This window comes from Synchiropus splendidus, chromosome 8 (genome assembly GCF_027744825.2).
Source record: "Synchiropus splendidus isolate RoL2022-P1 chromosome 8, RoL_Sspl_1.0, whole genome shotgun sequence".
NCBI classification, from domain to species: Eukaryota; Metazoa; Chordata; class Actinopteri; order Syngnathiformes; family Callionymidae; genus Synchiropus; species Synchiropus splendidus.
Genome location: NC_071341.1, coordinates 21,451,720 through 21,468,897, shown reverse-complemented (window position 1 = coordinate 21,468,897; position 17,178 = coordinate 21,451,720). Strand labels below are relative to the sequence as shown.

The window sequence follows — 17,178 nt, the reverse complement described above, 5'->3', positions numbered from 1 at the left end:
CAGAGTGATCTCCACCATATCAGCAGAGGTTCATGTGTTCGGGAGATAAGGTGACTCGCACGTCTCTCTGGCGGTGTGAAAGCGTCTTCCGTTATGACCGTCTCTATCTCCTCCTGCCCACAGGTTTCTCCAGTTCGATTAACAGCGTCTCTTGTCTGTTCCTCCGCTGCCACGGCGGTATCACAGTCAAGGTGAAAGCATGAGAGAAGCACCTGCGCGGCGACCGTGACCTCCCATTCGGCGAAGGGTGTTGTGACTTGACGGAGACGCGGCGCCTTCGGCCAGGAATCTGGGCTGGAGCGGTGAACTTTAGAATGCAGGCTGTGTGGGCGGATGCTCGATTCACACAGACATGAGCACAATTTTCTCACACATACAAGTCACCTGGCGCCTTCTACAAGAACATGATCATGATCAGTGTCCTGCAATTCAGGCCGCTAGTTTTGAAGGATTATAAATAGCATTCATCACTTTTTTTTTTACCCAACGCCAAACCATGCATGATCCTCATTGGATGAAAGAAAAAATCGACCAGTCCTCACTTCTACCTTTGTATCATGTACGTGATGATTTACATGTAAAGTCAATGAGTCCGAAACTGTTGCGATACAATGTGGGATGTTTGGGATGAGAAGGTCACTACTCTACTGTCTCAGGCAACATCTTCAGTTAGTTTAGCTAGTCAACAATTTTCTTGGTTCAAGTTGTAAAACGGGATCATCGGTGACATCACAGCCTAGATTTAAAGGTGACGTATGCAATGAAAATGTATCAATAATAAGAAACAATATGGAACTGAGATTTAATATCCTTCCACAGTAGATCAAAAGGCTTCAATTCTTCACTTCTATACATTGAACACCAAAACCACAGGTCCTGGGTCAGTTGTGATCATAGAAAACACGGTACATTTGTGCATCACAGTACATCTCATACACGCCTGATATAATATCAACATTGGTAAAAAGGTTAAGTGTGGCTGTATTGACGTCCGTCTCTGCTTTAGATAACATGGCGGCTTCATTTAACTGCGGCTGCAAGACTGTGAAGCTACTTTGCTCAAAGCTCATTTATCAGATTTTCAGCTTCACCTCCATCCTACTTAGGCGATAACCGTCCCTGCGTGTTTAAATAGCTTCAACCTTCTTGAATCTAACTTCCACGGCTGACTAAGCCGGCGCCTCTATCGCTTGTGCCCCCTCACTTCCAGTTATAAAATTTTGAGGGAGAAGTGAAACACTGGTGGAGAAGATTTTTGAAATATTTATAAGCAGTGTGGGAGATAGATAAAGTTTTCCCTTTGTGTGGGGCCGAGAGCACATTATTTCAGGCACTACTTTCTCCTGAGGACGGAGAGTGTATGAAAGATTCAACTTTTATTTTGTGCTGTATATAATGCTACAATAATTGTCCAGCTTTTAATCGTATATATATATATATATATATATATATATATATATATATATATATATATATATGAATGAAAGACAAAATAATAAGATTAAAATATCAGAGCAATGCAATTTGCAGGCTTCAGTTACGGGAGGAAACTGGAGATACTAAAAGAAACCCATGCAATTAATCCGTCTCGTATACGGCTTTTCAATTTGGGTGTTTCTTCAACTGAGAGTCATCTAACCACTGCACTCCTGCTGGGAAATTTAAGTGTTTATATTCTCTGGCACAATCGATGCGCTGCAGCTTCTGTAGCAACTTAAGGCTGTCACCATGGTAACAGCATCGCAGACTGGTGTAGTAAAACCTGAAATTTAATTTCAGTGACCCTCACTCCCTCCGAATACAAAAAAAAAAAAAACTTAGGAAAGGATCCAACCCAGGAAGCAAGATGGATGCAAAGGAGAGAGACATCTCTCTTCTTCACATTGCAGCCTCTGAAGACGGATGCGATCTTCCATGATGTCATCTTTTATGAACTCACCAGGCCGGACTTAACAAACGGCAGAGTTTACTGAAAAATGGCGAGACAAGAAGGCATTCACCACACTGGCTGCCCCATGTATATTAGGATTGAAGCGCTGCATGTGAATGAAATGTGAGCAATGCAGCCAGAAATCCATAACCATTATGGAGGCGCGCATGCTTTTCACTCTCACGCCGCGACAACTGGAATTGATTTTTGGCGCTCCCTCGCGTTGTTCGTGCTATGAAAGGCTCGTCCCCTTCTGTTTCAGACCCGCACCCGGCGTTTGAACCGAAAATGGCTGGTGATTATCACCAACAACACGGGTGTTGAACAAGCCCTGACAATGGAAGAGGCTTTTTAATACGACAGAAAGGTATTTTAAATGACCCTTTTGTTGCTTTGGTTTTTTTCTTTTGGTGTCGCTGAGCAAAAATGGTGGGTAAGGAACATGAAATGCTCAATAGTGTGGACTTAAAATTCACCGGCTCAAAAAGAGGGAAAGGAATCTTTAGGCTTTTGTCAAGTACAGTACATGTTTCCAACCATTGATCTGGTTTGAAATTGGTCAGGAAGTAGTTGATATTTTCATGAATGTATACGGAGGTGCTTGATTTATTCGCTGACATGCCGCTTTTTATTCACCGTCTTCTCAAAAATGTCCTCATTTTCTTCAATTTCTCCCTCGGCATTGCTTCATTTTTTTCTTTGCCACTTACTTATGGCTCTGTTTTGTTGCAACGTCTTCATTGTGAGAGGAAATATTATTCACGCGCGGCAGAACGCTCTGGTCTTGATTGCCTGCTTCCTGGGCCAGGTTGATTACGCTGCTGCCAGATGAGCATGAGAGCCATTTGCTCCTGTCAAGCTGGGACTCACAGTCATTTGGTGTGAGTCTCTTTACATTTTGGTAGGTGAACAGACTCACCTATCAAAGGTATTTGTGTGAAAGGGTCGAACATCATGGACCTAAATGACCATCCATCACCTGTTATGTAGAAACCAAAGAGTGGAGCCTGGAGAGCTCACAGTTAGCATCACGTCACAGAGAGTCCTCGGTCTGACCCAAGGCCTCCTCCCAGTTAAACAACATGATACCAAGGAGGTGCTGAAACATCTCCCTGCTGCTGATATAAGTCAGTGATACTCAACTGTTGGGTCAGAACCATGGCTTGTGAGGCTTCTTGAAACAGTGTCCTTATTTTCAGGGCTCAGTCGGTGCAGCTATCTGTCCAAAAGTGATGATAAGTGTCGTGAAATTGGTTGCAGAGAGCGCCATCTAGTGGACCTCAAAATGAGGACACTGCTTCATGAAGCCTCATCAGCCCGTCACAGCAACCTAGAAGACTTTGTCTCACACAAGTTTGTCTTCATCAGACTGGGGCAAAGTCGGATTTCTGTTCTGGTCAAAACCTTGACCTTTTCCAACTGAGAACCACAGTCTCAGACTTAAGATGAAAATTGGATTTATTGCCTCATGAAAACCAGAAGAACCAAATCATCTGACTCCAGTCACATGCTAGACTCTGACATTTCTGACTTTCTTTCTGACAAGACTGACGCCTTGTGAGGGGCTGGCGATGTTTCATGAAACAATATCCTCATTTTCAGAGCGTGTGGTGCCGGTGAAACATTATTCAAAGCCAACAATTATTTAGAAGAGACAGGAAACTATGATAATGAGAGCACTGTTTCATGAAGCGCCATCAAACCATCACTATCAAACGTGACAGGGTTGGTGTTAGGACCCTCGCTCACCCGACGTGCTGCCCATGGCATCAGGATACACCGCAGAAGGCGGAACATTTGCCATGCAATGCAACATGAAGGCCTGACTTTGGCGGCTGAGTCTGGGATGGAACGTCTCTTTCTGCACGTTAGACCCCATTGCAGTGAGAAGGTGTTGAAAATATACACATAAAACACACATTTAATGGAGTAAAAATATGAAAAAAAATCCACCGTGGTATCTTTGTTTTCAGTGACCAAGAGCAACACTCCTTGTTGAAACAGTGACTGTGGAGTGACTTTATGACTCAGTGGAAACATCTAATTCGCAGGCGTCCTGCTTCTCCTCACTGCCCGATTGATTCTGCTGCAGTTGTGACTTCAGGAGTGATGACTCACCTCCCCGTGTCCTCCCGAGCGCAGGCGACGTTTGACACGCTCACCTAGCAATCAATTAGCACTCCCCCTCTCCATGTCCTTCCTCGACGCCACTTTGACTTGCTTTATTTCAAAGATGATGGAAGTAAATCTCGCGTCTGCTTCCACACCACAAGTAAGTAAAGTGAAAGTGCAAATTCTGCCAGTTAGAAAAAGCTCTTCTTCCACGGCGGCGTTTGAGATTTGCGACAACACGCCTCAGACCAGCTCAGCGTCACCCATGTCCTCCAGCTTGTCTTCTTCTTAGCCTGTCATCTTCACAGAGCGTGGAGTTTATAATTGGTTTGCTTCAGACTTTGAGATGGCGGGTTTGTCATTAGCCAACGTAGCAGATGCTGAAGCAGCTTCCGCAGATCTTCCGCCCGTATATGGGCCACTGGTCATCCAGACTAGCGCCGCTAATGAGAAAACGCTACACTGCTTGCTGCGGGAAAAGCAACGGCCTTGTCTGTCATTGGCTGGAGACACCACTGGTTTCCGGCGCTCAGCAAGCTTCTTGTCAGAAGGTATGGGAGGGTTTCAGCCTGACTGAGGTAGGTGGGCGAGACCACGGCGAGCGGAAGAGCCCGGCTCTTTCAGCGAGTTTCTGGATGGCGCGGCTGGCTGTGCCCCTCTGGCGGGATTCCTCTCCACTGAATCGATTCGAGCTCTGTTTATCTCATTAGCTTGTAGCATGTAATCAATCACGCAAGGGCATTTGTTTCGGGCCTTCAACCCACCGCGTCACATCACTCAACAGCTCTGCTCAGCACCAGCGCTGCTCCGTCGACAGTTATCTTTAGCGCCGACGTTACCCCCAGCCACATGTAGCCGACTTGGCAGACGCTCAACTCTTCCTGTTTTAATAATGTTGAGTGGTGGTGTGGTGTCAGCGCGAGACGGAACACAGACAGAAACATTAGCCGACGCTCCTTGATGCTAATGATTCCTAAATCAACTTACTCTGTCTTTGCTGGAGTAATGAGGACAGCGTTTGCTGCGCCACGTGGATCTTCAACGCCTCAGTTCATTAAACCCTAAAAAGGTTGCGGCTGGCGTCAACAGTCACATGTTAGAATCCAAATGTGACAAGAGCGGAAGGGATTCACTTCGATTCATAATTCATGTGGATATTTGGTGAACGATCATATCCTCATGCTGTAATATCATAACAGCATTTTCTCTAGGAACTCCAGTTTCCTCCCAGAGTCCAAAAACAAAGATTATTTTCAAGCATGAGCTTCACTCACTGTCTAGGGTAATATATATATATATATATATATATATATATATATATATATATATTATGGTGATACTCATGTCAGAGTACATCCCAGTGTTGTTTTTCCAGGTTACAGTTTTCATCAAATCAGAATTCAGCTAGCTTGTGTCGTCATGTCCAAGGCCTACAGCAGCAACAGTGCAAGCACAGGTGCCCTCAGAGTGAACCGACACATATAGTTGCTGGATAGTTGCAAGAGCCAATCAAATCATGAGTTGGGGACAGCGAGGCCTTGTACAGTAGCTGGCCTCATGTTGAATGTGACTTGCACGTGTCCTGTGACTGGATACTCGTACTGTCATTTCCTGGCTACTACTTTTTTTTTGCTCTCGGAAGCCTGTGGCTTAAGCAAAACTAGCTTCAGAGCAATGAAACCACGGATGTTTAGTGACATTCTAGCGCATATCACGCTCTTCTCCACCCCTGCATTATGTCTACAGCCGCACCGGCGAGATAACCAGGCAGAGGAAGTTCGCCACTTCCAATGAAGCGGCTACCGCAGGCTTAGCGCTCAGTGAGTGCAAATGTTTGAGATATTTATTTTGCTCACGTTTAACATGGCACAGCTGTGTGATTCTACTCCGACATGTTTATTGTGCCGCTGTCGGTGAACTGTGGCCGTCTTGTTGGAGTCTTCTGATACGAAACTGAGACTCTGCAAAAGAGTGTACAACAAAGCTTCTGCCATGTATAAAGTAGCCTGGTGGTGTGGCACGGCTTCCATGAGACCGCCAGAAAACTGGTCTATTTTTAAAAATCTCACCTGATCAAACGTATTGAAACCATGTGGAAAGAGGTGGTCTTGAACGTGTCGGTTTTCATGTGTTATTCGCTGAAAAATCCCATTAGAAACATCTTATAATGACTGAAGTCTGTTGCTGGCAGAATTCAAGTCGCGGACTCTGGCTGGACATATGAGGAGGTGGACCGCTGCTGTGTGGAGGCAGGTTTACTTGTTTACTTACTTTACTTTTGACCTTTTATTGTCGACGTGGTATATGGTAATGTAGGTCTATTGGTATACAAGGCGCATGCACACACACACACCTGTCATGATTCCCCTCTGTTTCTCTCTCACTTCTTGAATGGCTCCCTTCCGTACGTATGGGGAGACTCGATGTAAAACGCACGGCCCGCCACCGAATTTTTCTCTTTTCAAAGCCGTTTTGATGATGATGATGATTTACTCTTGACACTAATAACTGCACGACTGACTGGATACCTGCTTGTGCTGGTCCATCACTATAGAGACGCTGTTGGTAGGTCATTGACTGACAGCGCTGACTGATCCATCACTGGCAGATCTGTGGTCGTACCTCTGTACGAGACGGTACTGTGTGAGGACACACTTCACACTTCAGCTAACACTTCAGTGTGTTGGTCGCGTTGTCACTTTTCTGATTGAAATGCATTCTGGGAGAGAAGTGTGATTTAAATTGGAGTACAATTTTGTTTCAGTCCCTATGCATTTCACACTTTTCCCTGGAACATTTACTGAGATGCAATACTTAAAATAAACAAAATTAAAATACCAAACAATTTAACATTTTATTGCCATGTAAAGCTCTCTATTGCTGGTCGAACTAACAGAACATGTTTAAGCACGTCCATGAACAAAAGACCAACAGAGAGTGCATCCACCCATCTATTTTTACATCACAGACATCAGCCTCCACATTTTCATCAGCTATATTAAAACTTCATTCCTCCTTATTTTGAGCGCTTTCATTCCGATTGTTTGAAGCGTGAAAATGCTCTTGGATGGAAGCACAGGAGCAGAAGACTGACGCTTGAAGGAAGATGCAAACACACATATTGTACATGTGATATTGCCCTTGTTGTTATAACAACCAGAAGGAGAAGAAGAGGACGAGGTACAGTTGGAAATCTGGAGAGTTTGATGAAGCACAACCCAGTTATTGCTTCAAATCTGCTTCAGTAATTCCACACATAGTTCTCAAGTGACAATGGTGAGAGCCGTCACGTCGGTGCTGTGCAGCTGAAGCCTGGGGGTGGGCTTCACGTTGCAGCCCCTGGGAGCAAAACCACGGCGCTGGTTTGACTTGGAAATGTGGAGCTGCAGCCCTCTTCCATTTGTTACATGTCTACCTAATACAACTCCTGCCCTGTGAAACTGACCGACCGACAGAATCCCACTCTGTCAAGATTCAAACCTGCATCGTGACTAAAATCCACATGAAAAAGGAAACCAATTGTCAACATTCTAATAGCAATTTATCTTATCATCTGGTGACGGATTGCTGCACTAAAGCAACACGGGAAGCTTCAGGAATTATTTAGGTAAATATTCCACCACTCGAATGAGTCTTTTTTTCCCGGTATTTCTTCATGTACACAAGAAGAAACAACCGTAGTTAGAGCCATGCTGAAGTGTGGAGCAAAAGTATGATGGTATTAACTCCCTTCTCCTCCACATAAGATCATCTCACTAACTGATCACCAACACCCACTTGTGTTCCTCATTACAGGAACATTTCGTAACTCAAATGTTCTGACGTTCTCTTGACTTTGCTGGATCCATTTATGCCAGTTAATTTGCCAACAATTCATCCACTAACTGGATCCCCAGAGCCAGAAGAATACAGTCACAACCGAGCAGGAATATAGATTCATGTATGGAATGATTTTTAAAACACACCACCATGGATCCTTCAGCCTCTCTGAGGTGGACTGAGCTGTCAGGAAGGCTGAGGGATTTTCACCAAAGCTTTTCGGATTTTCTTAAGAGGGTAATTGAGAGTGCCGGCTTGTACCTCAATAACAGGATTTTGTTGTTGTTGTTGTTGTTGTTGTCTGTTTGTCTGCGGGTAATTACTGCAGTGAAGTGAAGGATGCTTATCTCACATATGGAATACATACAATGGTGACAAGAAAAGACGCCATCATCGCCAGTCACAGGCACCAGTTTTAACAAATCTACTGTATAAAGATATGCAATATATATTCCAAAGATATGAGATTCTAGCGACGCTTCCATGAAACGTCATTCACATATTTAAATAAACAACCTTTATAATGTTTGTTCCTTCCAGCTAAAAATATGAGTCATCGAAAACATGAAATAATGTTTTTTTAATCAGGGTTATATATATATATATATATATATATATATATATATATATATATATATATATATATATATATATATATATATATATATATATAAGCCACTACTCTGGATATATTTGAAATTCTTATGAAATTGAAATTCTTATACAAATATTTTCAAGATATTAAAAGAGCTTTAGTTTAAATAAGGTGATATAACATTTTTTTTTTCATATATATTATTATGTTTTTAAATGGCGACAATAAAAAAGCTCTCCCAGCCACCATGATGTGTTATCTGGTATCCATTTCTTGCGATTAGTGATGGGTCGATGACATGAAACAGTGTCCTTATTTTTAGAATGGTTTAGGTTTAAAAATGAGGTCAAGTTTTATTGAAATGGCTGCTCAAATCCCAAAATTTTAGACTAGAGATTATGAGGAAACTGATTCATTGTTTCCACTTTGTTTTAATATGTCTTGATCACATGAAATTTACATCTTTAAAAAGAGATTTCTCAAGGCATGTTGGCTCTCCTTTAGGATGAGGCATTGTTTACATGTAGCGGAAACCCTGCTGTGGTTCCTTGATCATCATATTGACCTCTATCGCAGTAGGAAAGTACAGAAAACACAATGACTTCATCTTTTTGTTTGGCCTGAACCAGGTCTGACCTTTCGCGTTGACTGTCACTGTCACTTCGCATCACCTCCGTGTCGAGGAAGCCATCATAAGAGTCGCTACACAGAATTATTATTTCTAGCTTCTGACCCCATCCGGAATGCCATCTTTGATTGTAGCTCGCGGAGTCAAATTGATGTTCTTTTATGTCGTCGCCTTGTGTGAGATTTAGTGATTCAGAGAAAAGGAGACGTGATCGCTGAGGTGACGTGTGCCCCCCTTTTCTTGTCTGTGTGTGGCAGAATGCGCCGTGACAATGGCTGCTGCGGCGCTCGCAGAGCTGCACATATTGTTTTTGCCTGTAGACATTACAGCCAGTGTGTGTCTTTGTGTGGGTCTGAATACACAGACGTGTGACTGCACATGCTTACGCCTGCAGGAGAATCATCTTCTAATCTCCAGCAGGCCAGATGAATGTGAGCACAAGTGATACCACAACCCCAGCTGCCCCACAGATCTTTTTTTCTCATCTGGAGCCAGAGTGGTGCCCTACAGCATGCCAAACACAAACACACTTAATGAGATTACTTTTTAAAAAGATCATTAGGATAGAGATGAATCTCACATAAATAATTCACTATTGCTTATTGAAGCCATTATTTAAAGCTGAGAAGGTTTTTTTTTTCTTATGTTGCAGAAATTGTGCCTCAAAAACTTGTATGCCGCCAAAAAACGTGTAAATTATCATGAATTTATGAATGAACTATGAATTACTGTAAACCTTATAAACTACAGTACACTACAGACAAATCTTGAAATAAAAATAAAAATGACATTTTTTCATAAAATGATAACAAACTGAAACTGTTGTCTGTTTGTAAAACTAAAAAAAAAATATTACAAAATTGTCCTTTGTTTTCATCTTTGTTTATTTCATAAAAAAGCATTTTGAGATGATTTACTTATTTATTTTGCCTGGGCTGGTTTTACAAACGACGTTGGCCAGGTGCGGCACGTCAAGTCCATTACATCACTTGTGTCGACGACCTGACAATGCTGACTAGTGGTAGTAGATAGTCGTAGTTGGGCAAAAGCCTCATCTTACCAAACTTAATGTATCTTTTACGTGGTGTTGTCTGTTGAGTTTTCATTACTGCCTAGTTTTGTGACCTATTTCAATATTCAATCTTGTTCCAGTGCGCAATATTGAAGGAAAAACTAAGCATTTTTCAAAAACTAAAAACCCTCACTGAATTTGAAAGACTAAAATGAAATAAAAAAACAAATAAAAAAGCAAACTATTGAAAAAACTAAAACTTTTTTAACCCTGATGTTGACGCAGTAGTCGGCAGGTTGATGCATGGAATGATAATGTTTCCACTCTCGCAGCATTGCGTGGTGTTTAGTGGGTGGCTGGGGTTCCGACACACAGAAGTAGGTTTGGGTATCACCAGGTCCCTTATGATACTGTTTCAATAGATAATGCTGCTATATATCATTGTATCAGTGTGTTGGCCCAACCCTTATCATAAGCTGTTACTTTAGTTCGCACCCTGAGTGAAGCGCATGAACATGTGAGGTGCTATATAAACCAAGTGACATGAAATCAAACTTAAAAACCTTAAGGAGAACCACCCCATAGCTTGACCCTTATCCCAGCGCCTCTCTTATGTCTAGATGAGCTGCTAACATAAACAGTGTTATTATATTACACAAGATTACAGTATTACAGGCATATTTTTAGCTTTAGAACCGAAGTAGTGTTATGAACTCCATCGTCCCCACGCAGACCATGTGATTTCAGGCCACAAAGTTGGAGTTTACGTCATCCTCAGATGGAAGGGCACGCAGTCCCCTCGGAGTGAGCCCACTTGTGCTGTACTCCAGAGCTCCAGGCATTAGCCCCGGCGCAGACATTTTCAACGCTGCACCTCACTGTAAAGATTAGGGTCAGGGCTATTGTCCCAGGCCCCACTGGCCAGTCTGGACTACTGCGGTGAACCTGAGGGGATTCTAATTCCTCTACATCCCATTAATGGGCTTGAACAATGCCAGTGTTAATGGGCAGCCAGACTGACTCCGTAGAGGTTAATCCACAGCGGTACAACAACACCGCCGCAAGGCCAAGCACACTCACACGCTCTGTCTTGATTTTGCTTCAAAACTTTTTCAGCCCCTGAATTAAAAAAAGGGCACTGGGTGTTTTAAGCCTCTGCCTTAGGGACCTCAAACAATATGTGTACACTTTGTTTATGTATTATTATATTTATTAATAAAAAAAAACATCATCTCATTTATATATATATATATATATATATATATATATATATATATATATATATATATATATATATATATATATATATATATATATATATATATATATTCAACCAAAACGGCGCAGAGGAGAACAAACAAACTGCCCTGCCTTGACTAATGCGTCCTCACCATCCAATGTCGATCGATGTCGGATCAACAAAATCAACTGACACATTCGCAAGAGCAGCCAGTGAATCAATGGGCTCCATTTTTGATTCAGCTTTATGTGCTAACAGGATTAGTCAACTGGTGATAAAATAATGGATGCTGGCCTGCAGACGGTTGCAACAGTGAGAACTGAACATCATTTGCTGTCCACCTCCAACATCAGTTCACGATATCATGCTCTGAGAAGCAGTGGGTCAAGAAATGAAGTTGAGTTCACAATGTTGTTTTTATGTCAGTGATTATAAATGAGGTGAGTACCAAGGAAAACAGAGTCATTTCACCTCTGTGCTCTATCTGGAGCTATGTTCCCATTGAGTTTCTATTGTCCACGTGTGTTGGTTTACACAGCCCAAAGACTATCAAGTTCATGAAGGTAATGGAGATTCAAACTACCTAAAAGAAGTTACCAGTGGATGCTGGTCTACTGTATATGAGCTTGAACAGCTTGGTGATGCAGACCTGACATGCAACTGTGACCAGCTCAGTAACAACACTAGCACTTGGTTGTGAGCGCCCTCCACTATGAAGCGCCCTCCAACGACCAAGTGAAGTGACTGACGTCCCTCAGAACTGGGACGACACTTGATGATGTCACACGTAAAGACGGCGTGTCATTGGCTGCCATGCTTTTTGTTTCCTGCATCTCCAGTGTTGGAGACGTTTTGGAAATGACAGCGCCAACGTTTCTGCAGCCTCTTGCATCGGCGCTGATCATCTCACCTGGTTTGGTGAACCAACGGAGAAGAAATGGGCGGAGCCTATGCTGCGGTGATAGATGTGTCACAGGTGTGAGGATGCTAACGTTAGCCTGGATGCTAGCCCACTGTTGTTTGTTCAGAAGAAGTAAAAACCTACTGTTGAACATCCATGTTGTATTGTTGATGTTGTGGGACACGGCGGAGCATTTGGCTCGCTGACGTGCGACACCAGAGAAAGTCAACAAAGGGAAGAGTGGTCCTGGCTACTAACATGTCCCTGTTGTCCTGTCCAACATTGTTGTGAAATCAAGTCCTTTGGTCTCCTGGACATCTCTCCAAACTTCATATTCCCACTTGGTTTGGTTTTGGGCCTTAATTTAACTGTTCGACAGCCTCAGTCTGAAAATTTCCAAATAAAAATGAAACGTTAAAAACGTCTGCCATGATACTGAAATACATTGTCTTCTATGGACAATAACACTGTGGGTTGGGAGGCAGAAGGAGATCCTGACTGACAAAGAACAAAGGTCCTCTGTGCTTTGTTTGTTCCAGACAAACCCTCCTGCACCTTCAGCCCTGCGAATCAAGAGCTTGTTGGAGAGCAATGGTCTTTTGTCTTTTCACATCTGGGGTCACCACGGCAAGTCTGCCCCCTCCACTTTGGTCCTTACAATGCAAAGCATTAGACCAATGTAACAACAGGGGCATAATTATTTGCCAGGACTCACAACCCCATCACATAGATTTAAATTCAACAAGTTTGAGTCGTTTTGTTGACAGGCCTAAAGCCGGTATAGTGTTCATCTTGCCCTCTTTTCTTTTCTTTCAGCAGCAGAAACAGGACTAAATAGACACGAATAGAAAACATCGCTGGTTTCTTTTGACAGCAAAGATTTACAGCACCAAATTGCTTTCGACTTCAGTTCCATTTACAGGGAAAACAAGTTCATGTATGACATAGAGAGTGACAACAGAGGGCTGTTCTCCTTCCCCACCTGGCAATGGACTCCCTTCTGTCGAGCCATGTAGACTGGGAACAAGTGCATGGTTCATTTGCCTCATGTGTAGCGCAATGTTTTAGTCACGCCAAAGTGTTCACAGGAATGCTCAATGTTTGCACCCAGATGATGTAAACAGTGTTTATTGCTAGTCTGGTGATGATGTAATAGCCCCTTATTCCTACAAGTGATGAGCATTTTTGTTGCACTGGTCATCAATTTTCATGTAATGTTGACTCATGTTTGCATTAGGTGGATGTTAGATTGATGGGATTATGACCAAACATCAGAAGGCTGAGTTTCATTTTCGTCTTGGCTGTTGTTCTGAGATCATTAAATAAAAACTGCAGGATGGAAATCGCAACCTCCTGCGGTTTATAAGAGCCCAACGTTTGCGCAGTTCAGGTTTATAAAATGAAAACAAAAATATCAATATTGAATAACAACGAAGGTAAAGCTGAAAACATGAGGCAGAATTTGGGTCAATAAAGACAAAAGGAGATGGTGTTTGAGCCGATTTTCTTATGAGGGAACGGCTTCGTTCTTGTGTCAAAACAAGAGAATTTACAAAGATTATTTCCCAAGTACAGAGTTGAAAGACTGAAACCATACGGCAGCTCTCTTGAGACAAGAATGTCCACAGGCTTTAAGGCTAAAAAGCAGATTAATATCAACACATTTTCTATATTTCTTCAGAAATATTAAAAGATAAATTAGTAGGGAAGGAAGTCATTTATGAAAATCTGTAAAGTGGATCTGACACTTTTGCCCTCATCGACCCGTGGGTGGTTAAAAAACCAAGAAGTCAGATTGAACTTGTCAGACATGAGACTGCGACTCTCTCGCCTGCTGTCTAAAAGCAGCTCTGAAGATTAACGTTGTAAACTCATCAAGCTGCAGTCGCATCTCTCTCAACACTGAAAACCTCCAGACGAGGCTGCGCTCCCTTTTTTCGTCTGGCGTCTGCCGTGTGATTTGCAGCGAGACTTGGAAAATAATTCCACTCAAGGTGAAGCGTGAAGTTGTTGATATCTACTACAAGCTGTGTGATGTTCTACTGATCAGAACCGAGCTCATGAGCACTTCACACACATCATTTCAGACACTGACACTCACTTGGCCGCAAGTGATTATAAAAAACAGAGTTATTTTCCCGCTCGTCGGCTCTTTCGCTTCCTTTGTCCTGCCTACAGCTGCAACCGCGAGGTGCCGAGTTACCTTCAAAGCACAGCGCACACTGAAACCACATCAAACACTCGCACATTTAGCCCAGCCGAGTGGGGTTGAAAAACCTGCATCTCTCTGCTCACGGTGTAGCCAGACCAGCTCAGCACAAGCCCACACGCTGCCCAGGCCTGGACAGTGTTGCTCTCAGAAGGCGCTCACCCTATCGCGCGCTCAGTTTGTATGAGCAGATACCTGCAAATAACCTGTCTGTACCGACGTTTACGTTCCTTTTAAGGCTGTCGCAGTGCTGCGGAGCGTGATATACACCTGTAAAACTAACTTTTGTAGCATAAATGTTGCAGTAAATGTGTTTTTTAAATCCATCTATCTATCTATCTATCTACTAAACTTTACAGACTGTTTCATAGCATGCAAACATTCAGTCACTGACTTACACTGGCAGAAATGCAACAGCACCATCTCTGCATTTTGTCCCATCAGCACTTCATGAATGGCACGGTCCAGGCACCAACCACGAACGTGCGCTACATGACAAGCCGTCTGGTTGCATCAACAGCGTCTGGATGTTACTTGCTGACGCTTGTTGACGGAGCAGAAACTAAATATAAACCCGGTCAAGGAGTGCACTGCTACAGGGGGCACGCTAACACCCGGGTGAGAAACAGCTGGGAACAAACACTTAGATTCGCAGCAGACAAGTAGGAGCTGCACTGACTGAGGAGGTGTTTGGATTATGAACTTAGCTGTGTACATCAGTGTATCGATAACCTTTTTTTCTTTTTTCTTTTAATATGAAAGGAGCCCTGCTCCTGTTAATGAAACACACTTTGTCTTAACCTTTTCATCTTGAGTAGTGAATGGGCCTTGTTCTTGTAAGGTTTCTGCAGTTTTGATATTACATTAGATTAGATGGCTTTATATTGTTTTACAACAAAAGGCGCGTTCATTTTAAGGTGATGATATGGATATTATTATTTAATTTTGATTTTTAGGACTGATATGAATTACAGATTGTTAGCTTTAACTCAATAATAATAACGTAATAATAATAACAAAACATAATAACAATACAACAACAACAACAACAACAACAACAACAACAATAATAATAATAATAATTTTAAAAATGTGTTTGCCTTTCATTGATAAGCATTTGGCTCCGCCTTCTCCACTGTCTCTGTGGATGCGGAGGATTGGACCAGTCTCACAGCTCGACTTGATGTGTCCTGACATATGAGTAAGGACTGAGAACAAGAGCCGTGAGAGCAGAGACAAACTAGAAACAGACATCATCTTACTGTAGCTGCATTGTTTGTTGAGGATAGAGACAGCCCTTTGATCTGCGTCCATGGAGGAAGACGGCTGTCAGAAATAACACCTGAAGTCCACTGAACTTCGACACCACCTTCTCTTTCCTCGAGCCAGTGCCCCGGGTTTGTTTACCTCTCTGAACAAGTTGTAATTTTCTATCTGAAGGAGGTTCGCGGCTCCCCAGGGTCAAGACTTAAAGTGTGCTGTCAGGTTTTCCTGGAGAGAACTCACAGAGCTTTTTTATATCCCGTCGCCGTCCAACCAGCCAGCGTTGACCTGGAACTCGGCTCTTTGATGTGCCCCATTTGCATACGCAGCGCCTTAATCTGCATACGATCTGAAGTGAACTTTTCCAATGGAAATGGAGTTTGGACGGCAGAGGAAATCTGCACGAGCCCCCAGCCGCTATCTCAGCTCCCAAGCTCTCGTCATCGGGATTAGCGGCGGGTCTTTTCATCAAGCCACCGTGACACTTTTCTCAGAAGCTATCTGCCGCTTGTCAACAAGGCGAGGTTTTCACTTGCAGCACGCTGCTGTCAACTGTGACCCAGGGACAAAGATGGCAATCTCCGCTCCGAGCCTGAGCAGCATTGAAATAGGCTGATGTAGCGGAGGTCCTGTGCCACAGAAGACGCGGCTCTGCTGAGGACTGGGGGCAGACAAAGTGGTAAACATGTGATTTACCTTATTTTGGAGTCTTCCCCAGGGTGCTGCTAATTCCAGTGCATGCGGCGGAGGAGTCCCATTCATTCCAGAAATCCTTCTTTCTGTCCCTGCTGTGTGTGCGTGTGTTGTCTCCCTCTTCTGGGAGAATTCAAATGACCTCCCCCTTGGACTTGCTGATGCCGGCTGACACCTGTCTCGGATGCTGGAGATGCAGCAGGACCCTGGATCCGAGGCGATAGAGGATTCCAGCTGCTGAGGTTTGTTTTTCTCCGCTCTTCTTGTGATCACACCAGAGTGGCAGCTTTGCTTCTCTGGCTCTTGCTCCCTCCCTCCCTCCTGCCTGTCTCCCCTCTTTGTATATCTCAGTCTCCCTCCTTCCGCTTGGTCCTCGCTAGCGCTGGCTGCTCGGTGGTGGCGAGGCTAAGCGTGCGGAGACATCTGTGAATGCGCTTATGCTGGGGGACTAAAGTAGCCTCTTTGCTGAGATTGAGACCACCCCCCTCCTCACTCTCCTCCCTTCTGGAGATGGGCTTTCTAATGGCATGTACCATTAAAGCTGGGAGCAGGGTGGGCGGCTGCACCGAGCAGCGCGCGGGGGATGAAGACCGGAGGAAACACAAAGGGGTTTTTTTCGGAGCGAGGTTGAAGTGGAAGAAGAATCCACAGCAAAGTCTCCTGCAGATGACCCTGCTCCTCACCATTTCTCTGAGGGAACCTGACTTTACTGTCATCAAATAAACAAAGAGACGTAATAGAAAAACTCATCACTGACCACAAAAAGAGGATCATAC

General features: G+C 43.5%; 1 protein-coding gene across 2 annotated transcripts in view; it reads right to left on the bottom strand.

The window, feature by feature from the left end:
* The window catches only part of b3gat1a (beta-1,3-glucuronyltransferase 1 (glucuronosyltransferase P) a), an 81,351-nt gene extending 64,629 nt beyond the window's left edge, over nucleotides 1-16,722 (bottom strand). For both annotated transcript variants that reach the window (XM_053873877.1, XM_053873878.1), the window contains exon 1: nucleotides 16,406-16,722. The gene's annotated coding sequence lies outside the window, so the exon portion shown is untranslated. The remainder of the gene's footprint in view (nucleotides 1-16,405) is intronic.
* Between the last annotated feature and the right edge of the window lie 456 nt (nucleotides 16,723-17,178).